The sequence below is a fragment of the Camelus dromedarius genome, chromosome 4 (assembly GCF_036321535.1).
Source record: "Camelus dromedarius isolate mCamDro1 chromosome 4, mCamDro1.pat, whole genome shotgun sequence".
Classification (NCBI taxonomy): domain Eukaryota; kingdom Metazoa; phylum Chordata; class Mammalia; order Artiodactyla; family Camelidae; genus Camelus; species Camelus dromedarius.
Window position 1 is genome coordinate 5,954,976 of NC_087439.1, and position 16,708 is coordinate 5,971,683.

General features: G+C 48.3%; 2 long non-coding RNA genes across 4 annotated transcripts; one reads left to right on the forward strand and one right to left on the reverse strand.

Annotated features, from left to right (window-relative positions):
• The first annotated feature begins 560 nt into the window (after positions 1-560).
• Positions 561-6,690, forward strand: LOC135321118 (uncharacterized). Its single transcript, XR_010380530.1, has 2 exons — positions 561-860; positions 2,943-6,690. It is a non-coding gene; the product is annotated as an uncharacterized LOC135321118 (long non-coding RNA).
• On the reverse strand, positions 4,678-8,582 carry LOC135321119 (uncharacterized). Of its 3 annotated transcripts, none has more exons than XR_010380532.1 (4): positions 8,422-8,582; positions 7,542-7,657; positions 6,709-6,852; positions 4,678-6,001 (listed from the first exon to the last, which is right to left on the reverse strand). It is a non-coding gene; the product is annotated as an uncharacterized LOC135321119 (long non-coding RNA). The 3 variants fall into 3 exon arrangements; XR_010380533.1 differs by having other exon boundaries at positions 6,709-6,855; XR_010380531.1 differs by having other exon boundaries at positions 6,709-7,657.
• Between the last annotated feature and the right edge of the window lie 8,126 nt (positions 8,583-16,708).

A 16,708-nucleotide genomic window follows, 5' to 3' on the forward strand; every position in this document is an offset into this window, starting at 1 on the left:
TCTAATGTATATGTATGATTTCAAATAAACCTCTTTCATATTTCTGTGTGAAAGTAACACATATACATGTACGTGTAGAATTTTTTTTACGTATTATATCACTGTGGGTATAACAAGTATAGAACTATTTTTTATTATATTATATTATCATGGGCTTGGGGTCTCTGACTCCAGTGGAATCTCTAAAGTTGGTCACCCGAGTACATATCCACCTCCTTCTTTCCCCGGGCTCTGTTTAAGCCCCAGGGACGCTGAGCCCTGAGCATTTAGGCCCTGTCTCTGCCCTCTAGGGGCTCACAGTCAGGTGACGAAGCCAGACATAAGGCCAGCAGGCGGAGAGCCACTTTGAAGGTGCCAGGAGGGAGGTCCCCCCAGGCAAACTTGGGGCAGGCCCTCCCTAGCCCGGAGGAGGCCCTCTAGGAAGGCTTCCTGGAGGAGGCAACCGTCTGCTGGACCGCGGGGGCGGAGGACGGGGCGGGGCGCGGTCGGAATTCCGAGAGGGGGCGTGTGAAGAGGAGGGCGGGGCCGGCGCGGGTCTCCCTCCCAGCGGGGGACCCGCCCCACCGGACCTGAGCGGCCTGGGGCTCCCTTCCCGCCCCCGCCTCGGCGCGCGCTGGCGTGTTCCGGGGCAGATCCTGCGCCCCGGCAGTCCGTCCCCCGGTGTCCAGCCTCTGGCGAGGCCACCGCATCCGGCAGCGCAGGTTTCCCGGCTCCGGGGGGGTCCGGAGCCCGCAGAGCTGCTCCCGCGGCCGCGGCGGGGCGTGCGCCCGGGCCAGAGCTGCTCGCGTCCCCAGCCCGCCCGGCGCCCCGCCGCCAGGCCCGGGCGGGTGTTGGCGGCGCGCCTGGCGCTGAGTCAGCCGGTGAGTCAGCGCCCCCTGACCGCCCGCCGCCGCGTCTGGGCTGCAGTCGGGGACCCGGCGCGAGGCGGGGCGGGGCGGGGCGCGGGGGGCTTCTGGGGTGGGATGGAGGGAACGGATTGGGGGAGGAAGGGAGGGAAAGGATGCAGGGGAGAGATGGAAGGAAGGGATGGCGGGGAGATGGAGGGGAAGGATGGGGGGGTGGGGGAGAGGCACTTCCAAAGCAAGGGTTTACAACCTGCGGCCTGCAGGCCCTATCTGGCCAGTCTTAACGTTTTTGTTCAGCCCAGGAGCTAAAAAGGGTTTTTACATTTTTCAATGGTTGAGAAAGACCAAAAAATGATTACTTTGTCACAAATGAAAAGTATATAAAATTCAAATTTCAGTGTCCATGAAGCGTTTGACCGGAGCAGCCGTACTCATTCTTTACGTGCCGTCCCTGGGCTGCTCTGCACGATAGTTGAGGGTGAGCTGTTGTGAGGGACCGTGCGGCCCCTAAAGCCTGGACTGTTCACCTTTACAGAAGGTGTGCGGTCTGCATCCCAAGGGCTGTTAGGCAGATCGGTCCGTGGAGAGCATGCCCTGTGTGGGGGAGGGAGGCAGGGGACTCCAGCCTGAGGGGCATCCCCACCCCGGGAACCATTCCAGCCCCAGCTAAGCTCCCTCGGGGTCTGGAGAGCCCTCTGCCCCGGCGCCCCTAGGCCTCTGTCTGTAGGGGGTTGAACTTGCTGGGCTCTGGGTCAGAGGGCTGCAGCCTGGGGACCCAGGTTTGTCCCACACCATGTCCGGGAGCCCTATATTCTGTGGTGTGGCCCCATGCGTGCTCCCATGGGGCCGCGTACTCTCAGCTGAGTGTTTATTGCTCCCGATTAGCCATTAACCAGCTCGTCCTCACATCAAGTTTCAAGGACGTCGGGCCTACACGTTTATTGCCTGGTGGATCGCAGGACCGTGACATGCCCTGTCACCTGCAGCCTGGGGCAAACTGTCTTGACGATCCAGGTTCTGGCATTGTGACAGTTGTACCTTAAGGCAGTGTTTTTCAAACTTTTTTTTTAACCCTCCACCTTTAATAAGAAATGCATTTTACTTTGTAACAAAATTTCACAAAACTCTCTTTGCAGAGAGGCACTCTTGCCATTGTCTTTTCGTTTTTCCTTTTTTCTTAAGCTTCCTGGGTGATAACATTTTTTACAGAGGCTACAGTGGCTAATCTCAAACACAGAAAAGTAGAAACAGGATAAGCAACTTCCATGTACACCTTCAGCAAGGAAAGTTTTGTTTCATCTTGTTTCATCTGTTCCCCTCCTGTTTTCCTAGAAATCGTTCCTTTATATTTTTTTCTTAAATGATGATCATGAAACACTAAATTGATTTTATGACCTACTAATAAGTTGCAGCCAATTAGTGGAACACAAGTGTGTTTGATGGTATCCACACGTAGTTGTCTTGTCTTCTCTGGCCTTTTTTTTTTTTTTTTCAATTAGCAATAATCGCCTCAGGTATACCTCATTGGCTCCTGTGCAAATCTTGTCCTTTCTCTTTTTAATGCAAAGCACAGCAATAGGAAAGGACCTCCTTCAATGTGACCCTCCTTGACTTCCCTGGATCTAAGATCGAGCCCCCAGCCCCTGCCCACCGCCCCCACCCCCCGGCAATAAATACAAATACCTGTTTGTTTATACCTGATGTGCATTGAATCTCTCCTAACTGTGATGACCTAGGGTTCTGGGAGGAGGGGGGAATGGAGGGGAGGAACTGAGGATAGGGAGGAGACTTACTTTTCCCTGTACCTTTTGAATTTGTCCCACATTTTATAAAATTCTTCTCTGGGTTTTTTTTTTGGGGGGGGGTAATTAGGTTTACTTATTTAATTTTTTTTTTTCATTTAACCGGAGGTACTGGGGAATTGAACCTATGACTTCGTGCATGCTAAGCATGTGCTCTACCACTGAGCTATACTCTCCCCACTTAAATCTTTCTTTAAAAGCATTTCAAACCTACACAAAGGTGTCAGGAACAAACGTAAGAGTCCTGTACCCATCACCAAGTTCACCAACCCCCCTCCCTTCCCCTTCCCCACAGACATCTCCAGCCAGCCTTAGTGCCCCCTCCAGTGGATGAAGCCCAAGAATGAGCATTCCGAGCAGCTCTGACAATCGACCGCATCCAAACTTGAGTTGAACTGAAGCATTGTGCTGTACACCAGAAATTGACACATTTTAAACTCACTGTACTTCAATAAATATATATTTTTTAAAAATATTTAAAAAATACAAACTAACTTATTTACAAAACAGAAACAGACTCAGACATAGAAAACAAACTTATGGTTACCAGTGGGAAGGGATAAATTGGGAGTTTGAGATTTGCAGATACTACTATATATAAAATAGATAAACAACAAGTTTATACTGTACAGCACAGGGAACCATATTCAGTATCTTGTAGTAACCTATGGTGAAGAAGAATATGAGAACGAATATATGTGTGTTCCTATGTGACTGAAGCATTGTGCTGTACACAGAAATTGACACAACATTGTAAACTGACTGTACTTCAATAAAAACATTAAAAAATAGATAAAACTCAAGTCGAAGGTTTTTTTCCCACACTGTAGACTGTCCTCTCCTGATGCTGTCTACTAACACCCAGTCTTTTTATTTAGAAAGTTTGAATTTACCAAAAAGGTTGCCAATATAACACCCTTTACTCAGATTACCCTGACATTAAAATGTCTCATATAACCACAGTGTAAGGATGAAAGCCAGGGAATCACAGTGTTATAATACCATTAAGTCATCTACTGAACTGATTTGAATTTTGCCACATCCCACTGATGTCCTGTTTCTGGGCCAGGGTCCCATTCAGAATCCCACATGTCCGTTAGTTGTCATGTTGCCTTCGTCTCCTCCCACCTGGGACAGGTTCTTCAGCCTTTCCTTGTCACTGCAACGCTTTGGATGGTTATTTTGTAGGACATTCCTCACTTTGGGTTTGTCTGATGCTTTTTCCATGACTGCACTGAGGTCATGCATCAGGGAAGTGAGGTTGTGCCCTTCTCGGGACACCAGATAAGGCGTTGTGGATGGGTCTAATTACAGGCATACCTCCTTTTACTGCACTTCACAGATCTTGCTTTTTTATTTTTTTTTAAACAAATTGAAGGTTTTGGCAACCCTGCCCCAAGCAAGTTTGTTGGCACCATTTTTCCAACAGCATTTGCTCATGTGTCTCTGTCACATTTTGGTAATTTTCACAATGTTTCAGACTTCTTGATCATTATTATTATATTTGTTATGGTGATCTGTGATCAGTGATCAGTGATATTCCTGTTACCACTCGCTGAAGGCTCAGATAGATGATAGCATTTTTTAGCAATGAAGTATTTTTAAATTAAGGTATGGACTTTTGTTTTAGACGTAATGCTTTTGCACACTTAATAGACTACACTGTAGTGTAAACATGACTTTCATATGCCCTGGGAAACCAGACAATTTGTGTGACTTGCTTTATTGTGATATTTGCTTTATTGTGGAGGTCTGGAACTCCACCCGAAATATCTCCTACCAGCACCCAGTACTAGTCATGGTAACTTTGATCAATTGGGCAAGTGATGTCTCCCTGGGGTTTCTCACTGTAAAGTTTCTTTTGTCATTAATAAACATCCTGTGGGGAGATGCTTTATGATGCTGTAAATATCCTGTTTCTCATCCTTCTTTTCCCCTCTAATTTGAGCATCCGTTGATGATTCTTGTTTGTAACAGTTATTACTGGAGTTTTTACCAAATGTCTTTTTCTATAACCATTGTTCCCCCCCTTTTTTTGTTTTTTAAATTTTATTTTATTGAGTTATAGTCAGTTTACAATGTTGTGTCAATTTCCAGTGTAGAATGCAATTTTTCAGTTATACAGGAACATACATATATTCATTGTCGCATACTTTTTCACCGTGAGCTTCCACAAGATCTTGTATACATTTCCCTGTCTATACAGTATAACCTTGTTTATCTATTCTACATATACCTGTCCGTATCTACAAATTTCCAACTCCCAGTCTGTCCCTTCCCACCCTTCCCCATCTGTTAATTGGAATTCTACTGTGAAAAAGAGTTTTCTCTTTCCTCCATTTATTTATTTATGCCATTATGTTTACATCTGCATAGACTCTTGGATGTTTGTTTCATTCTATGGGTTATAAATCATGACAGTTACTTCTTTATTTTTGCTCAAATTATACCATATTCCTTCAAGTCTTTGATATCCCTGAGTCTTTGAATGTGCCTCCCCCCCTTTCCTCTGAGCACTTCCTGTGGTGATCTGTGATCAGTGATGCTTTTTCATTAGAAAGTAAGATCTAGGCCCGGGGCAGATTCCACTTGGTTAGATGAAAATGTGGAACTGGGCTGGCATCAGGGCAGCTTGGGAAGGAGCAGGACAGAATGTGCAGGGCTGAGAGGCAGAAGGACAAGCGGACTGTGAGACTGAGAGCCTGAGTGCGCCCAGGGAGGGAGGGCAGCTTGGCCACTCCAGCCTTGGCTGTGAGCACCTGTGGGATGCGGGGCCTCCATGCAAATAACAGGATGGATTCAGAGCAACAGCGCCCCCCAGTCCACTGGGCTCCACGCAGAGCTTGCCTCTGGAGTATGCACTTGGAGCCTGGGGTTGAAAGGGAGAGGCTGATTTTTATTTTCTCCCTTGAATTGGTACCGTGGGAATTTTTTTTTTTAACAATAGCATCCATTATTTTTAAAATAAGGTCGACTTCCTTATTTTTTTCTTGTTTGTTTTGTTTATTTTTTCAGAATGGGGATTAGGTTTATTTCTTTTTGATATAGATACACTGGGGATTGAACCCAGGACCTCACACACGATGTAGATACACTGGGGATTGAATCCAGGACCTCATGCATGCCAGGCACACACTCTACCACTGAGCTATACTCACTCCCGTTTCTTTTCCTTTAACAGTGCCTGTATTGTTTCCTTTTCTCAAACTGAAGGACAGTGGAGAGGATGCAGATAGATTGTTTCAGTGGAGTTCACCCATCTCAGAAAGTCTGGGCGAGGCTCCGGCAGCCCTCCGAAACAAAACCCTCAGGCTTCAGGGGGAAGAGGGGCTTTCAAACTCTCCTGATTGTCACCTACAGGAAAAAAAACCCTATTTTACAACATGGCCTACTCTATACACACATTTTCAGCTTACGATTTCCCAGCACCACTGTCATCTTTGTTATGTGTGACACATTCTATTTTTCGATTCCATGTGGGCTATTTCCCGCTAGTTTGATTTCACAAAGTACGGATGGACGGATCAGGACCCGTGGTTTCAAAAACAGCCCTCTAGGCCACTTTCTTATTGCACAGACAGGGAAAGTGAAGCCTTAAGAAAGGAAGTGAATGGCCAAACTACTGCAGCTTTTCAGGGTACATTTACTTACAGCCTTTAAAACAATGCTACGTTTTTACAGATGTTGGGGAGAAAGAAGTCTGAATAATAAAGGTAGATTTTTTTTGAAAGGGGGAGGTAATTAAGTTTATTTAGTAGATTTTTAAAGTGTCAAGAGCTGGATGAACCAGAGATTTCTTGCCCTTTTCTTTTTAAAAATTTTTATTTATTTTATATTACTGGGGGGGTAATTAGGTTATTTATTTATTTATGTGAATGGAAGAGGTTCTGGGGATCGAACCCAGGACCTCATGCATGCTGAGCGTGGGCTCTACCACTGAGCTATACCCTTCCCCACCTCCCCTACCCTTTTTCCATAGCCTCAAGTTCCTAATGTTGGAGGCCTTAAGCTCTTTAAAATAAAACACGTTTTGCCCTTCACCAGCCCAGGCGTCCACTTACTCAGCAACGTGCGCAGCTTGTACTAGGTGGAAGCAGTCCTGCGAGGTGAGGGCTGGAGTGCTTTGCCCTCAGGGTGCTTTCAGTCTCGTTGGGAGGCATCTGTATAAGCAGCCAAGGGTTGCAATGACAGAGATGGGGGGGGGCCTACTGAGGAAAGCATAGGGGCTGTCAGTCCACCAGGATAGGAGTGTGAGCTGAGAAAAGTCATTTTCCTGAGCCTCAGTTTCCTCCCCTGTAAAATGGGGCAGCTGAGACCTGCCTCCCTGAGTCACAGCGAGCCTGGGAGGCACCCAGCGCAGTGGGGCTGGGAGGGCCTTGAGTGGGAGCAGGCAGGGAGGAGAAGGCATTCTGCAGAGGACCTGCAGGCCTGAGAGGTGGGGCTGGTTGAGGATTTGGGGTCCGGAGGGCAAGGGGTGATGAGAGTGACAGGATAGGCTGGAGATGCAGTGGCCCCGTGACTAAGGCTTGGTCTGCCCGCCACACAGTGGAGTTTAAATGTCACCCTGTAGGCTAGGAAGTCACGGAAGTGCTCCAAGAAGAGGACTGACACGGCGGGATCTGGATCCTTGACTCAAGAGAGTTGTGCAGCCATCAGGAAATGGGGGTAGACATCTGACCACTGTTTGGCACTTGGAAGACACCCTTTTGGGTGACACAGGAGGGAAAAAGGGAAGCAGAGAGCAGACAGGCTGGGGCGTGAAGGCAGTGCACCCCCTCCCCGCCAAGTGCAGGGACCATCATCAGCCTTTGTCTGACAACAGAGAGAATTCTCCAGCCCTCCAGCCTCTGGGACTACCCCAGAGAATCGCTTCCAGCTGAGCCCAGAAACTCACCGTCCCCGAACCCATCAGCTGGGCTAGAGATTTGAGCAGGAGGTGGGGAGTCACAGTGAAAACCCTTCCAGAGCTTCGTATCCCACAGATCCAAGTTTGAATCCTGCCTTTTACACCTACAAAGTAGTTGACTTTAGAAAAGTGAGTTAACGTTGCCCTGGACTCCAGTTTCCTCATTGTCAAGTAGGGGTGGGCTGGGGAGTGTTAGAGTTAACGTGTTTAAACTCTGTTGTAAGCCTCCAGTAAGGTCACTCTTAACGTGATCGCATACTCTTCTCTTACTGAGGAGGAGGCTGAGGTCAGAGAGGTTAAGTGACTTGCCAGGGGCTACACAGCCAGCCGCACTAGTTGCCCAGCGGCAGCTTGCCTCGGGTTCCTCGTTGGAGCTGGTGCTGCTCCCCTTCGGTTCCACTACCAGAGCCCAGCCCGCTGCACCCGGCCCCGAGCAACGTGTACCTGTTAAGCCAGTCCCCGGGGTCAGAGTGTGCAGTGATGAGTCACCGCAACCCATTCCAGCGAGGAGACCCCTCCTCCCCAGCCCGCTCGACGCCCTGACCTGGTTGCCAGGCAACAAGACACAACACGCGTAAACACGGTGCGAGCCCTGGCTGGAAGCCTGTTTATGGCCCCGCATCTTTTCCGCGCATCTCCCGCCAGCCCCGCCCCTCAGCCTTCCCCCAGCTTCTCCTGGGGCCGTGGCTCTGACCCTCGGGCTGAGAGCTTCCGGGCCAGCGTGAGCCGGGACGCGGAGCGGGGACTGCTCGGGGTGGATGCGGGGCTGTGCCCGGGGCGGAGGAGCCGGGCCGCGCAGGGCAGGCGGCGGGGGCTGTTACCGTTCCCGCCCGGGGCTCGATGCCGGGGCGTAATTCCCGAGACCCACCCGGGGGACCTCAAGGAAGGCTCCTGCGACCCGAGTGCCTGCCGGTCTCCCAGGGGCCGGCGGGGCTGCTTCTGCTGCTCCTGGCGCCCCGGGGGCGGTGACAGCGTCCTGGCTGGCGCCCCGGGGGCGGTGACAGCGTCCTGGCTGGGTCTCGGGGTGGACCCTCCTCCAGACCGCGCTGTTCTCTCTCCACCTCGCTGCACCTGGTCACTCAGCTTAGCCGCGGAACGTCATGAGGGGGCGGCTCCCCTGGGTGGCCTCCTGCCTGCACACTGGCCTGCTCTTGCCAAAGACTCTCCACGTGGTCCACAGCTATTATTTTAGGGCTCCTCTCCTACTCAGGCCCTGAACTTGGGGCCGCCATCTGTATCACTCCATTAACCCTCCCAGCGACACTGTAATGTAGGTATTTTTACATCAGCTTTATTAGGCTTAATTTACATACAATAAAATGCACCAATTTTCTGTGTACAATTTGATGAGTTCTGGCCGCAGTATACAATCTTGTAACCACCACCGCAAAGTTCATGACATAGAATGTTCCCTTGACCCCTCTGTAGACAAGCCTCCACTCTTGGCCCCTTCACCGCTGTAGCTTTACCTTATTCTAGACTTTCGTATACATGGAATCAAGTAAACTGTAGTTTTTTGTCTGGCTTCTTTCACTCAGCACAATGCTTTTGCAATTAATTCATATTAGCACTGGTTTGTTCCTTTCTTTATTTTGGGGGGGGATCTTACTCCTACATTTTATTCTAAATTTTTTACTTTATTTTTATTTACTTATTTTATTTTTATCTTTCTCCTACATTTTACTCTACAGTTTTTGTTCCTTTCTTCTAATCAGCAGATGAATATTTGGGTTATTTACTTTGGGGCTATCATGAAAGATGCTGCTATGAACACACACGTACAAGTCTCTGTGTGGACAAATATTTTCAGTTCTCTTGAGGAAATAGTAGGAATGGGATTGCTGGTTCATTCAATAGGTATTGCTATTACCTCCATTATATAGATGGAACGGTTGAAGCTCAGACGCCTTATGCAGCTTGCCTGAGCTCACACAGCTTGGCAGAACTTCAAAGCCAGGTCCGACCTGTTTGCCAAGGGGTCACGCATAGGTATTTTTTGAGCTGAAAGTACTTCTTTGGTCAGTAATTACTGTAGTGCTGTGTCCACGGGCTGAATTCAGCCGCATTCAAGTTCATGGCTTGCGTAAGCAGACCCACACTGAGCACAAGGTGCTGAGCACAGCATGTGCATAGGGACATAGGTCACCCATGGAGGGCACTTCGGCAGGTGACTTCCAGAAGCCTGAGTGGCAGGGCTTCAGGGTGTTTGTTTCATTTTGTAGAGGTGATGTTTGCAGGTTTCTCCACTGTGAAGTTCTGATTTCCCTGTTGTCATTCATCATTTGAGAGGAGAAGCTTTGACGGTAAGTATCCTATTCCTCATCCAGCTTTCCCCCACCTGTTTGAACATCCATCATTCATTTTCTAACTCCACCATTCCCTTCACATTTGTTAGGCCTTCTTCTGCTGGGAGAGTTTTCCCTTCTGCCTTGTCTATGTTTGCATCACTGTGCCTCACGGGTTATTTTCTTACGCAGGATGGAACTCATTACTGTCACTGCTTTAATGTTCAGCGTGTCCCAGATTTGGCCCGAAGCAGTCCCTTTCAGCTGACTCCTGTGTCCTTTTAACCTGCCCTGGTTGTATTCTGAGTACTTCCTTACTTTAGGTGTGAAATGGTCTAGGCTCTCACACAGTTGCAGCATTCAGGAAACAAGCCTGGGGCCCTGGGTATACTCATGGTGACTGGGATGTGGGACTTCTAGGCCCCTCGGGCTACAGGGTCTGAAGGCAGCAAGGTTAGGTGAATGGCAGGGCCCTGAGGCTGGACTGGTGAGCCCAGCCTGTCAGGGAAGCTACAGTGAGAGCTGGGTGACTGGATGGGGAACCCAAGCTGGGCCAACCACACCGGGAATCTCTCTACAAACCTCATAAATTCATAAACCTCCAGGGGGCGGGAACATCTTTCAGCTCTTCTTGCTTTCGTGTGAATTACTTCCCGGGCAGAGGATGTGAGCGGCTGGTTCTCAAGGATGGTAGTTGAGGGGCAGGTATGGCTGGGAAGGGTGGTCCCAGGGGCTCCAGGTGATAGATTACATTTCCCCTGGCAACATAAGGCTGAACAGACTGCTCCTGGCACTAACCCTGTGCTGAAGGCTGACTGGCCAGCAGGTTCAGGAGAGCTGGGTCATCAGAGTGACCTCCAGGCATCAGAGGTGGTGACTCATAATGTGGGGTCACAATCTCAGAGTTGGTCTCCCTGAAGATAACTGTGTCTTCCTGTCCTGTGTGGGCCAGCAGGGCAACCCTCCCTTCTGAAGGGCCTGCTGACTCTGCGGCCTAGCGGGGACAAGTGCTATCTGTTTCCAATGGCTTTCACACACCTTGTCCTGCTGGGGTCCACTACAATCCTGGGGCGGGATGCCTTCTTCTGTCCTCCAGACGAGGATGCTGAGCTAGCCAGGCTGAGAAAAGCGGGCACCAACGTCTGCCAGCTCCAGGGTTGCTCATGGTTCAGGCTGGCCAAAGCCACCAGGCCTGGCCATGGCGGGGCAGCCACTGTCTAAGGGCCCAGGGAGCCCCACTCTCTCAGACTGCTCAGAGCAGCCTGGAGGGGACAAGGGGTCAGCTGCACTGGCTCTCGGGACACCGAACCCTGCCCCGCTCAGCTCTGGCCAGACTGGTGCCCAATGAAGAAGCAGGCCTTCAGTTGAAGAGAGGACCCCAACCCTGTGACTTGACTGGTGGGAACCATCAAGCTGGGCTGAGGGGGTTGATGAGGCTTAAGGATGAAGATGACTCTTTACTTGCCTGCACTGGTGTCAGCCCCCTTGATGGAGTACTGACGGGGCTTGGGGTCTGGCAAAGCAGATCTGAGAGGGGGCTGGGAAGGCTTGGAACAAAGGACCAAGAGCCTGAGACCAGAGCCCTGGTACTGAGGGGGGCACCCGGGGGCATCAGGCAATCACGGAGGGACCTGGCAACAGGGAGACGGCGGGAGGCATCAGGCACTAGGGAAGGCCAGACAGATGGATGTCAGTTCATCGCTGCTCCATCAGGTGTCCCAGGGGCCTGGTGACAGCAACCCACCTTTCTCTGCCACCTTTCCCCCTGCATGCAAATGAGAATAATAATTCTGCTGACCCCCTTCTCCGGATGTTTGTGAAAAATAACTAATAAAACATGGTAAATTAAAGAGAGTGGGGAAGAGGCTGAGAGAGAAAGAAAAAGAGGAACAGGAAGAGAACGAGACAATATAAACAGGCAAAAGGGAAGAAAAAGCCAATCCTTGTTTTGTTGACAGAGGTCAGAAGTGAGGAGGGGACCATTGTGGGGGACGCTGCAGGAGTGGAGACCACCAGGAGGCTCCAGGCAAACAGCCAACTTCTAAAAAAACAGGTTGTCATTCATGATTTGATGTTTTAAAAGCGTATCTTTTGCTGTGAGGTCTCAGAATGCACTAACTCAGATAAACCATATGATTTAAGTACCTCTGGGTCCTTTTCCGAAATAGAAGTTCTCTCCCACGGGCAATCACTAGCATTCCTTTTGCATTGTAAGCAAAATAGATAATGCTGGGACAGAGGCTAGGGGACTGTGAAAGGGACAGTCATTCCCCAGATGAGTTTCACTTCCCAGAGTGACGATGGCCCTGGGATCTCGCGTGGTCACTCTCACTTTGCCTCAAACACTAATGCCAGAAAGAAATCTCTTTCCTTCCTCCCTCCCTCTCTCTCTGGTTCCACGGTGGCCAAGAAGCTGTTGTCCTTAGCTCTACTCATATCCATTTTATAAACGTTTTTCATTAAATAAATTAGAATAAAGGTAAAATTTTCAGTATACATACCAGCTATTCAAATTTAAGTTTTTAAGTATGAGAAAATAAAGTGAAGCTACTTACGCTGTCTAAGTGAAAAAAGTAGAATATAAAATTGCATGTATAGGGTGATCACAACTACCTAAAAATTGTCTGGAAACTTATGTAAAGTTAAAAAAAAACCTCGACAACAAAGATGTGTGCACAGAGAAAAGACTGGATGGACACAAAGCTACACAAGAAATGAGACGTTATTTTCTATTAATATACATAAGAGAAAATGTGTAACAAATATAATTTAAAGAAATCTAGGGACCAGCAAGTGATAAAAGAATTACAGATGATCAAGATCATGGAAAGTTCAAGGTACTCCTGTTAGAAATCTTTCATACGGCCTTTTTCCACACTCAGAATAACTTCTGGTTTCCAAACAGCGGACATCTCAGAAATGACTTTTCTTTGGTTGTGCAAAGCACTGTCGATGTTTTAGCAGGAGATTTACCTTACAAGTGTTTTGCTTTTTGGAACAGCAAAGTGAGTTTCCACCCCAACTGCCCTGGGGATGATACTAATCATAGACTTGCTGCATATCATTTACACGGTACAAGATGTGCGGAGGGTCCTGCTCCAGCTCCCCGAGTCCTGACTCTCCAGGTGCTTCCAGGCAGACACCGCTGGCCACTACGCCACAGTCACCCAGCCCTCAGCTCCCCTGTACCTGAACCTGGGTTTAGGTCCGTACAGACGCGGATTGGCAATTTGCCCATCCCAGGCCGAGCCTCATGTGGGTTGAAGGCATCGAGTTCTTTGCAGGCACAGGCACGTGGGCTAGCTCCAGCCTATGAGATGCTACTAGGAGCAGGTTCAGCTTCCAGAGCCAGGTGTTTACTCCTCTCTCGTGTGAAAGTACAGAGCCCTGTGGTCCAGACTGGGACTCTGCTTCCATTCCTGGGTGTGGCCCCCTGTCCTCACGTTCCAAGATGGCCTGTGGGTACTCCAGGACGGAGGGAGGGATGAAGACAGAGGAGTCAAGGAAGGTACCTGGATGGAAGCTTCCACTGACTTCCCTTTTGCCAGTACTTAGTCATGTGGCCATATTTAGCTGCAAGGGAGACTGGGAAATGAACTCTTTCTTATGGGGGGGCCTATGTACTCAGCTAAAATCTGATGACTCTGGAAAGAGAAGAATGAACTTGGGGACACCATTAGCAGGCCTTGCTGCAAAAACAAATGAGCCATCTTCTGGGGGGCTGATGTGAGATTGTCCTTAATAAAAATAGAATCCCAAGCACATCCAGCCTCCGATCATTTCTGATGTCATTCCCCAATAGAGGGAAACAGGGCTCCTTGGAGAAATGACGAACTCTAGGGCTGTGGCAGGAAATATTCAAGATAAATCTGGCACATCTGGAATGCCAGAAAGTAAGGCAGTGCTCAAAAAAATAAAAATATAAATAAAAGCCACAAACGCCCAAAAGCAAAAACCAAAAAGCAAACAAAAAAACCCACCAACAATGATGGGGTCACAAGGTCACAGGAGCCAATGGAAAGAGCTCCTGATGCCCAAACCTGGAGCAACTTGAGTAACAAAGTCAATAATGTGGTATTAGATTATAACCCAAAGTGCAACACGAATACTCCTGAGCCCACAGTAATGTCAATAAATAATTGCATGAATAAGTAACTGAGGGAAAAGGGACAAATCTCCCACGCAGAAGGATTCCAAGGAATTACTGTCGATACGCTGCACTCAAGGAGGTGAGCGTGACTCCCCACTCTTCAGGTGGGAGCACAGTGACTTCTCTGCAGAGAGTATAGTATGGAAGGGGGTGGGGAGAGTGGAGGAACCTGACAAAGACTGCTTCAGACAGGCAGTCAGGTCCCCCTCAACAACTGGAAATCACGTGGACAGCATGTGTCCTTGACGGGCTGTGGGGAGACTGACATTTTACCTCTGTGATCTGCACCCCTCAACCCACCACTCTAGTCTAAGCACGACAGAAATAGCAGACATCCTACAAAACACCTGACTATCAGTGCTCAGAACTGTCAAGGGCATCAAAAACAAGGGAAGTCATGACCAAGAGGAGCTTAAAGAGACAGGATGACTAAAGGTAATGCAGTGTCCTGGGTGGGATTCTGAAACAGAAAAGGGACAAGGGCGAAAACTAAGGAAATCTGAATAAAGAATGGAATTTATTTACTTATTTATTTTTTAAATTGGCAATGATTAAAAAAATTATTTTATCATTTTGTAAAAATTTAAGTACAGGTACAGTGTGTCAATTTCTGGTGTAAGGCATCATGTCCCAGTCATGCATACATATACACGTATTTGTTTTCATATTCTTTTCATTCGAGGTTATTGTAAGATATTGAATATAGTTCCTTGTGCTATACAGAAGAATATCATTGTTTTTTAAATGGAGGTACTGGGGATTGAACCCAGGACCTTGTGCATGCTAAGCATGTGCTCTACCACTGAGCTCTACTCACACTGAAGAATGGACTTTAATGATAACGTATCCATTTTAATGTAAGATATTAATAATAGGGGAAACTGGGTGTGGGGTATGTGGGAACGCTTTGCACTATCTTGATTGTTCTGTAAATCTAAAATTACTCTGGCAGGGGTTATAGCTCAGTGTTAGAGCACATGCTTAGTCCTGGGTTCAATTCCTGGTAACTCCATTAAGAAAAAAGCTACTTTAAAATTAAAAGTTTATTAGAGAAGAGAGGAAGACTTTCCCCCTCTTCTTGAGTGGGAGGTCATAATGTCTGAGGCAGAGGCAGCCACCCTCTACCTGCCCAGATGACAACTCACAGCCCTAATCCACTTGGGGCCCATTTGTTGGACTTTTGTAATGAGAGAAAATAAACTTCACTGTTCAAGCTGTTTCAGCCCAGATGTTTTGATCCTTGTGTCTGAACGCATCTCACCAGAAATTCTTCGTATCACTTTAGTGACCCCCTGCTGTGGTTTAGCCCTTCACCTCCTTACCTGAGACCTCCCGCTGGCTCCTACACCCTTCTGTCCTAATCTCTTGCTCTCTTCCTTCTCTGCCTTTATCCCGCTCGCACCTCTTCCAACACCCTCAGGCCAGCAACTCTTGCTGTGGTCTCCACACTTCCAAGCTTATGCACACTCCATTCCTTCTGCTTGGGAATGCCCACTCCTCCATCTTTATTTCTCGAAGCAAATAACTACCCTGAATCAAGTTTCAGCTCCCCGTGTGTGATAGGCAGGATTCTCCCGTGTCCCTGAAGATTCCCACCCACCGGTGGACATGGCCTGCAAAACCCTAGGTACTGTGAATACGAGTTGTACTCCTGGGATGAGGTTATGGTGTACACTCAGCTGACTTTAAGTACAGATCACCTGGGTGGGCCTGATCTGATCATATGAACTGTTTAAAAGCAGACAGCTTTCTCTGGCTGGTGGCAACAGAGCAAGCCAGAGATTCAACACGTGAGGGGGAATCAGATGTGCAAGAGAGCCTCAGTCACTGGCTTTGAGGATGGGCAGGGTCACATGGCAAGGAACGCTGGTGGGCTATAGAGGCCCGCAGCCAGCTCCCGCTGACTGCCTGTGAGGAAATGGGGTCCTCGATCCTAGAACCACAAGGTACTGAATTCTGCCACCAAGGATGAGGTTGGAAGCAGGTCTTTCCTAGTGTCTCCAGGTGAGAACTCAGCCCCGTTGACATCTTGCTTTGAGCCTGTGATACTGAAAAGAGAACCCAGCCATGATGCTGTGCAAACTTTTGCCCTGCAGAACGGTGAGCTGGTAAACAGGTGTTGTTTGAAGCCACTACATCTGTGGCAGCTTAAGTTATCCTCCCAGAAGTCTTCCTTCACTCCTTGGTCACATCTGTGACATCTTTCTGCTGCTGTGGCACCTCAAAAACATCCCTGCTACAGGGCAAGTCACTGGGTATTACAATGATTCATTTATCAGTCTGCTCTGCTCACAAGATTCTGAGTTCCTGAGAGGTGATGAGGACCACCACTTGTAATACCAGGCTCAGTCAGGGCCCGAAGGCAAAGCCAAAAACTATTTGTTAGATGAAGGTCATTCAGAAAAAAAAAAAAAAAAGAAAAAGAAGAACCCCAAGGTCACTGATTTGTAATCATATATGCTAAAATAACCCCAGATGCCCAAGATTTAATGTCTAAGCAAGAGTCTTACTGAAGTTAAAAGAGAATGGAGAAAAAGAAAAAAGAGAATGTGATTAATATACATGCGGGGTGTTTCTAAGGAACCAGTGATGAATGAAGAACCCAGGTATGGTAGGGAGGGAAGGAGTACGCACATCTCCATCTCTAGATTACTTAGTAAACAAATATTTATTGAGTGCCTGCTATGTGATCAGGTCAGGAACTGTGGGAAACAAGTTTA